General features: G+C 36.3%; 1 long non-coding RNA gene across 2 annotated transcripts in view; it reads right to left on the reverse strand.

Moving 5' to 3' along the window:
* Positions 1-4,187: 4,187 nt before the first annotated feature.
* Positions 4,188-8,652, reverse strand: part of LOC110298667 — a 30,411-nt gene continuing 25,946 nt past the window's right edge. For both annotated transcript variants that reach the window (XR_003837191.1, XR_003837192.1), the window contains one exon: positions 4,188-4,215. This is a non-coding gene — a long non-coding RNA (uncharacterized LOC110298667). The remainder of the gene's footprint in view (positions 4,216-8,652) is intronic.

Here is an 8,652-nt window from a genome sequence, read left to right on the forward strand (position 1 = left end):
TGCATTTGAAAAAGTATTTTCTCTCTTTAATAACAATTGAATTAATTTAAGACATCTGTGTGTGTATGGACATGAGATCATCTACTGGCACATGGATTTCCTCTCCAGGAAAGCATCCCGAGAAAATATGATTATCTTCTATCGCTCATTGAATACAAAGAGCCAGTCTGACAGGAGTTGGGATTCATGTGTTCTGCCTCTAGCCATAGCAAATTTAGACTGACAGGATATAGTATATTAATTATGCATACAATTACATATGTTGGCAACTCATGAATGATATTATGCTTAAATATAAATCAACTAATGATCCAATGCATTGGCAATTGATGATTTGAGATAGTGTTTTTACAAGAAATGGAATTTGCCAAATAGCTTCACCTAATTGGCTAGTGAACCATTGAGCTCTTCCTGTCACCACTCCCCCGCAATATGCCAGGATTGCATGCTAATCATTCCTACATGCCTGCTTTTCAATATGTTTGTGCTAGAAACAAACCCCAAAAGCATGTTTTCTCATACACATGTTTCTGACTGTACCATCTACCTAGCTGTACATAGTATAACTTTAAAAGCAAAAAAATGAATTAGTGAATGTAGCTCAAGAACCACACAAATGTTCATGTTTAAGTAGACATCTATTATTCTTCTCTAATTCCTAGTATATCCTTAGCATAATTCAAGTTTCACATTTTGCGTGGTGAACACACTGAACTAAAATCTTAGGATGTGAGCAAGTGTCTGTAAAGTTCCTCTGTGATTCCCCACACATAAAATGGAACAAGAACAGCATATAAGATTCTCCCATATTTTTCATCTCAGATTTTAGTAGAAATCCACAACTTTATTGGCTTTAGTTTACGATAAGCTTCATTTATGAATTTATTACAATATGAAAACCTTATAGACAGTCCCTATGTCATTCAGACTGTTTGCTCTTTATTTATCTACTCTTCACAACTATGCTGTATTAATGTAAACACTGCAGCTAAGAGTACTACAAAATTTCAAAGTAAACTGCCTCACTTTACCACCTTTTTCTAGTGATATAATTTGCTAAATTTTACCCATAGAATGTTATTAGTGTCTTGGTACTCAAAGACATATCTGAATTTTTAGGTATATCTTTGTTCAGCAATGCAGCCCTCTATCATGTTCAATAAGAAATTTTTGCCTAGTACAATAAACATGGTCTACTACACAAGGCTAGTAGTATTGGTGATACTTAATACATCTTTCAGCTGCTAATTTTCCTGAAATAGTATAGTATGATTTATAAATGTGTTTTAAATATCTGTCCTTATACTCATAAACATAATTAGTTACAACCTTCAGGGAAACCTTCATTTAGCATCACACAATGACCACTAGAGTATTCCACAGCTGTATAAACTTCAAAGAACCACTGACAGAGATGTGTCTGACCCAAATGATGATAGCACAAACTTCGCAATTATTCCAAGACTGGGATAACACTGCCTAAGTGAGGCAAACAGATTGTAATATCCTGGGGAATAGGATGCCTACTGTGAAGAAAGTGTTTTCTATGTAGAATAAGCAAGCTACACACATTAAATCTTAAAAATATGTGCATCTACAAAAGATAAAAAAGAATGACACTACAAATTGGTATTCCCTCAAAGGTGAGAAAGTATTATATCACATACTTGGCTGAAAAACCACAGGCAAATCATGGATGCTTAGAGGGAGAATAGATTTCTCCAAGGACATGTCTTATGATCATGTATGTAATGTTCAGAATATAATATAAACATCAAGGGGTAGTTATGTATACATTTTTACATGAAATAAACAATGGTGATTTATAGAATATAATAATCATTTAGATAATGTAGCAGGCATTGCATGGATAATGGTAGGAGAAGAAATGGTAGAAATAAAGCAAATACAAAACTCAGGTAGAAAACACAAATAAATCAAAGAAGTTGATAGCATATATACACATATATACATAAGGAATTGGAATGAAATCACTCTGTATTTGTAGTCTATTACACAAACATCAAATACCATTGACAAAACTACAATTAAATATCTACATCATGATTTAGAGTTCCAGTTGCTGAAGATTCTACTTATTTATGTTAATGAAAATGTGAAAACATCTACTGCCCAATTAGAAGCTTCAAGGTTATTGACTGAATTTTATAAGGCTGAACATTAAGGTATATACTACTGGAGGAGAAAAGAAATCATCGGTGGAACAACAATATGAACTAACCAGTACCCCCAGAGCTCGTGTCTCTAGCTGCATATGTAGTAGAAGGTGGCCTAGTCAGCCATCATAGGGAAAAGAGGCCCCTAGGTCTTGCAAACTTTATATGCCCCAGTACAGGGAAACACCAGGGTCAAGAAGTGGGAGTGGGTGGATAGGGGAGCAGGGGTGGGAGGTATAGGGGAATTTCGGGATAGCACTTGAAATGTAAATGAAGAAATTACCTAATAAAAATTGGAAAAAAAGAAATCATTAACATAACAACCTACAAACCTGCAGCAGACATCAGTGAGAAGTATCAAAGAGACATTGACATAAACATTATAGGAGTAATCAACTACTTTGCTTTGTATTAAGACCAACTTCATGATATAGAAAGCCCTCCTCAGAATGCTAATGTGGCCAAGAACCTGAGTCTAAATATGTGATAGGCCTATGCCAAAAGCTATTTCTCTATTCCTGAGAAAGGAATATAGAAATAAAATGAGCCCTAATGACATGTATCAACTCCCCTTGACAAGCCACACAGGTCTCTGTGGAAAAGAATTCCAAAAGACAGTAACATGCCCAGGGGGTGATCACTGAGTTTTAAAAACAACAAAAACAAATACAAGAAACAGAAAACTCAAGGAATGTTTTGCAAAAACACCTTTACTGTCAGATATAGGTAGGCACTGAGACTGGCAGCCCAAACATGGTCTGAACAAGCTCAAAACAGACAAAAATACCAGCATGGGAAGGGAAAGTAGACAAAAAGAAGGGCCCTTACCCAAGAAGGTATTTGCAACTGATGTCTGTGGAGAGGAAAACAAATTAGGGTTGTTTTGGTTTGGTTTGGTTTGGTTTGTTTGTTTTGTTTTTAAACAATTAAATATCAGCAGTTATATTGTTATATTAATCACACTTCTGAACAACCCTCATGTACAGAGATAGCAAAATTGATCTCTTTGTTTCATTTTTCTTTTGGGAAATTTGCTTCTTCTTTTTTTTTATTACTGCCTTGTTTTTTGATGTTGAGATGGCTCAGTCTTTAGTTTTTCTTCCTTCCTTATTTCCTATCTTTCTTTTCTTTTCTTCATTTTTAGTTATTGTTTAAGAGGGAGAGAAAGACAGACATAAGAAAGAGAGACCTTGCATATGAACAGGGATACATTAAGTTGTGTTGGTAAGGAGGTAGGGAGTATCTGAGACAAGTTTTATAATGAGAAGAATGTGATCAAAATATATTATTTGAAAATATTATATGAAAAATATATTAATTAATTAATGGAGATGGAACACTTATTATATAGTCAGATTTTTTACAATGTTGAAGAAATTTTATCTAAATGGACAGGTTTAAGATATGCAAAGATTTCAATTAACAAGCATCATTAAAACAAGGAATGATAAAATATTCATGATCATCTTAAACTACAAAATAAAAAATCTCTGTGAATCCTTAGCTACCTTCATGATTAGAAGGAAACCACTCAAATATTAATTGCAAGAACACTATCTTAAGGAGAAATAACACATTAGCTGGTCTTAAATAACTCAGTATATTTGCAATTTTAAAAGTATTTAATGATGACAATTGTTGACACCTCTATTGGACATTGTTCTAGAAGGCCATTTATTTTGGAAAGCAAATACTTGGAATTTTCATTTTTTAAATATTCAAAGCTTGAAGCAAATAAAACCATGTCTAAGTTTTGCAAAGGCAATAATTCTTGTTTTCGGAAAATATTCAGCATTAAAATAATATTTATATATAAACATAATTTCAGCAAAGCCTGACAATTATAAAAATACACATTTTCTATTTTTTTTTACACCATCACTCAAATCTCAATATTGCATGTTGAAAAGGAGGTGTTTTACAATACCCATCAGCTGTGTGTTTTGGTTTGCATCTGTACATTAGCTTCTCATGATGTGAAGAGGCAGCATGGTTTCAGAGATGATTTTGAGACTACAGTGAGCAGCACAGTAAGAGCCTATTTAAAAAAAAAAAAAAAACCACAGGTCATACATCAAAAGACCAACACTGGAATAAATGCAATCTGTTTATATTCCAAACTACAAACACAAAAGTAATATACATGTAAATATTCCAGAATGAAACTAAACAGTAACTCCTCAGAATGATGCAAAGAAAACAGTTCAATTCATACATTAAAGTCCAAATAACTCTCTTGAAACTATTTGTGAATGCTATCATCTGCTGATATGAAGCCCCAACATGTATACAGCAGAGGACAGCTGTGTCTGAACTCAGTCAGAGAAGATGCTCGAGAGAATTGGGGCCCCAGGGTGTAGAGAGGTCTGGTGAGGTGAGGGTGGAAATGGGGGCATCCTCTTGGAGATGGGGGGATAGGAGATGTGGGATGTGGAACAGTTGGAGTGTGGACTGGGAGGGGCATAAAGTCTGGACTGTAAAATAGATTCAAGAATAAATAAAATAAATAAAAATAAAAATGCTCCCATATAGATCATGTAAAAACATAATAAAAGTTCAAAAAAAAAAGCCTTAAGAATCATTATTAGTCTCTAGATGGTCCATCCTTTCGTCACAGCTCCAAACTTTGTCTCTGTAACTCTTTCCATGGGTGTTTTGTTCCCAATTCTAAGAAGGGGCAAAGTGTCCACCTAGAGACTGCCATATCCGGGGATCCATCCCATAATCAGCTTCCAAACGCTGACACCATTGCATACACTAGCAAGATTTTGCTGAAAGGACCTAGATATAGCTGTCTCTTGTGAGACTATGCTGGGGCCTAGCAAACACATAAGTGGATGCTCACAGTCAGCTATTGGATGGATCACAGGGCCCCCAGTGGAGAAGCTAGAGAAAGTACCCAAGGAGCTAAAGGGATCTGCAACCCTATAGGTGGAACAAGATTATGAACTAAGCAGTACCCCGGAGCTCTTGACTCTAGCTGCATATGTATCAAAAGATGGCCGTCACTGGAAAGAGAGGCCCCTTGGTCTTGCAAACTTTATATGCCCCAGTACAGGGGAACGCCAGGGCCAAAAAGTGGGAGTGGGTGGGTAGGGTAGTGCGGGGTAGGGTATGTGGGACTTTTGGGATAGCATTGGAAATGTAAATGAGGAAAATACCTAATAAAAATATTTAAAAAAGAATCATTATTAGTTAATGACTATCATAATTGACTATTAACAAATCTTGCATGTTTTAAAATATGTAACTTAATATCTTTTTTTAAATTTTCCATTTTTTTTGTATATTTAAATCACTAGTCCACTGTGTCTTTACCCTTCTTTTAATAGCAGTGTCCCCCGCTGAGCAGTAAGTCACAACTTTGGAAATGAACAAGTCATCAATCATATTCTTTCTCAATACAAAGAAGGGTTGAAAGGCTCTCCTCTCACTTTTAGGGAACTTTTCTAGACTCTTGGTAGGAAAAAAAAAGCAGTGTTGAAAAAGGAAGATGACTCTTGGATATCAAGATCATTTTTAAAAGATTGATAAAACAACCCAGTAAAAAATTGATTTCTAAATCTGAGTGTGATGGCACTAGCCTGTAATCTTCGCACCCAGGAGACAAGGCTCAGGCAGCACATCTAAGCCCAACTTTCCCTGTCTCAAAAAAAAAAAAAACAAAATCAACAAAAGGCTTGTGAGTGCTGAGGAGAGAAATGATTTATAAACTGTGTAAGATTCCCACTCAAAGGGTAGAGAAAGAAACTTTCATTTAGCATTTATAAGTCCTGGTCTTTGTTTGGAATGACCATTTGGCTTACTCTGATTTAATGGGAGGGAAACACCCCCTTTCCCCCCACATTTTTATTAGATATTTTCTTCATTTTCATTTCAAATGCTGTCCCAAATGTCCCCTATGCCCTCCCCCTGCCCTGCTCCCCTACCCACTCACTCCCACTTCTTGGCCCTGGTGTTCCCCTGTACTGGAGCATATAAAGTTTGCTAGACCAAGGGGCCTCTCTTCCCAATGATGGCCGACTAGGCCATCTTCTGCTACATATGCAGCTAAAGACATGAGCTCTGGGGGTAGTGGTTAGTTCATATTGTTGTTCCACCTATAGGGTTGCAGACCCCTTTCAGCTCTTGGGTACTTTCTCTAGCTCCTTTATTGGGGACCGTGTGTTCCAACCTATAGATTACTGTGAGCATCCACTTCTGTATTTGCCAGGCACTGGTAAAGCCTCACAGGAGACAGCTTTATCAGGGTCCCTTCAGCAAAATCTTGCTGGTGTATGCAATACTGTCTGCATTTGGTGGCTGATTATGGGATGGACCCCCGGGTGGGGCAGTCTCTGTATGTTCCATCCTTTCGTCTTAGCTCCAAACTTTGAAAAAAACTGGTTTATGTGCTAAGAGCATAATTTTTCAAATGCCTCCTTATGATATCATTTCGTTCTATGAGAATTATATTGCCTGAGATTGAGTGCCAAATAAATGTGTACTACTTGCACTGATCACTGTAAATATTGATCATCTATGTATCATGTGGTACAGGTAGATATGTATGTATTTTCTTGTTGCATGAAGATGAGGTGTATACACAGGCATGCAGAATTGAGAGACTCACATATCTTCTTCAACCAATAACCAATGAATATTTTGAGATAGGGTTTATTATAAAGCTCAGATAGCACCAATCTTTATAGACTGGCTAGCACATGATGCGACTCTAGTTAGAAAACACAATGCTGACATATTATAATTCATATGCAGACTTAAGGGGCTAGAATAAAAATATTTCTACTCCATTGTGTGCAAATTATAGAACAAGGCATCTCCTCTGTCTAGAACACTTACCTATGAGGTAAAATGACTTTACACACTGATTATTATTCCAACAGTAATAATATTTCAAAAGAGAGGCTTGAGATAAATTGAAATTAATGAAAGATAAGAATTTTTTGAAATATGAATGCTACAACCCAAATTTCTTTAGTTCTGAGAAAGAAACCAGATCTCTAAGGTATGTATGAAAAAAGTGGAGGAAACCTGTGAAACCTTTCAAAGGAACAATGGGGCAATGAATGTAGAAGTGCAAATTCACAATAGAATGTACACAGAACTTTGAGTTAGTAACATAGTAAAGACTTTCTGATAAGATCAAACTATCTTATTAAATTTTTATACATGTATACTATATTTGCATCATTTCTACCTCTCCCATGGCTCCTTCAAACTATTCCCATGGGGTGTCAGTATCATCCTAACTCATGACCTCCTCTGACTCAGGTTTTAAAGGATGGAAATATTTAATAATGTTAATAATAATAATAATGGATCTGAATATTTTAACTCAAGCACCACTCATTTCTCTGTTCAGAAATCGCAAGTGAGTCCAATAAATGATGCCTACCTCCAAGGTCATATGACAATGTCTCCAGAGGGGCTCTTATGGAGATTTTGAGGACTAACTCAATGCTTAATAGAAGTTTACTTTTTTTTTCATTTTTATGAAAATAATAATATTCCTCTACAAGGTCTTTTGGGAAAATGAAGGAAACAAATTATAGGTCCTGAATTAAACTATGAAAAAGTTATCAAATAGTGCAGGTAAATAACATGAAATTATAGGGAAAGTGTAGGAATATGAGTTCTCTTAAGTGTTGACCAATTTCTTCAACCCACAACTTTTGCTTACCAAATTATATGTGTGTTCAACTATATCAATATTTATAGAGGAATTTTTATGATTATTTATAATGAAAATATAATATATTAATTAAAATGTGAACGCTTTGAAGATGGTAGTGACCTTGAGTACTCATAGGGCCACAATGTCACTCTGAGGAGCCTGAAAGACCCACAGATGTTTTAGAGGGAGACATGACAAAAAAGGATGAGCTTGGGAAGCAGACAGTATCTGTATCTGTGGAATAAGCAAAAAAGGGCAGGACTTATGGGAAGAGGCTTTTAAAAAGTGATACACTGGAGTGGTACAAAAAAGATGATTAAATATAGCTGGTCTTGAAGCAGGGAGAAGATATACTAGAAACTCAGTGGAGGAGACAGATATGGAAGTATGTTGACAGACAAAGGAACATGCTCTTGATGAGTAGGGCAAATCCTCAAGGCACTAGAAAGCTTGGGCCAACACTAGATCTGGCTTTCTCCCTTACTTCCTGCTATGCAGACTGCTGTTTAGATGACAGGCCAGGCCCTTGGCATTGAGCCGCAACTGCTGCTGATTGCCCTGCTCAGGGCAAAAGATTATGGGGCCACAGCATTGCATGCATGCTGCAAGCATGATGGTCATGTCCCAAGTGCTGGTATGGTGGCTGAGAGCAGAGCAGAATTGTATGCAGCAGCCTGAAACCCATGCAGGTAATGCCCCCAGTCAAAACCTGTGCAACTAACTACATGATCTTTTTGAGCAACAAAAAGACATCTAAGATGAAAAATGGTGACACAAGCCTCTTCCAGTCAGAAAAGC

This window comes from Mus caroli, chromosome 7 (genome assembly GCF_900094665.2).
Source record: "Mus caroli chromosome 7, CAROLI_EIJ_v1.1, whole genome shotgun sequence".
NCBI classification, from domain to species: domain Eukaryota; kingdom Metazoa; phylum Chordata; class Mammalia; order Rodentia; family Muridae; genus Mus; species Mus caroli.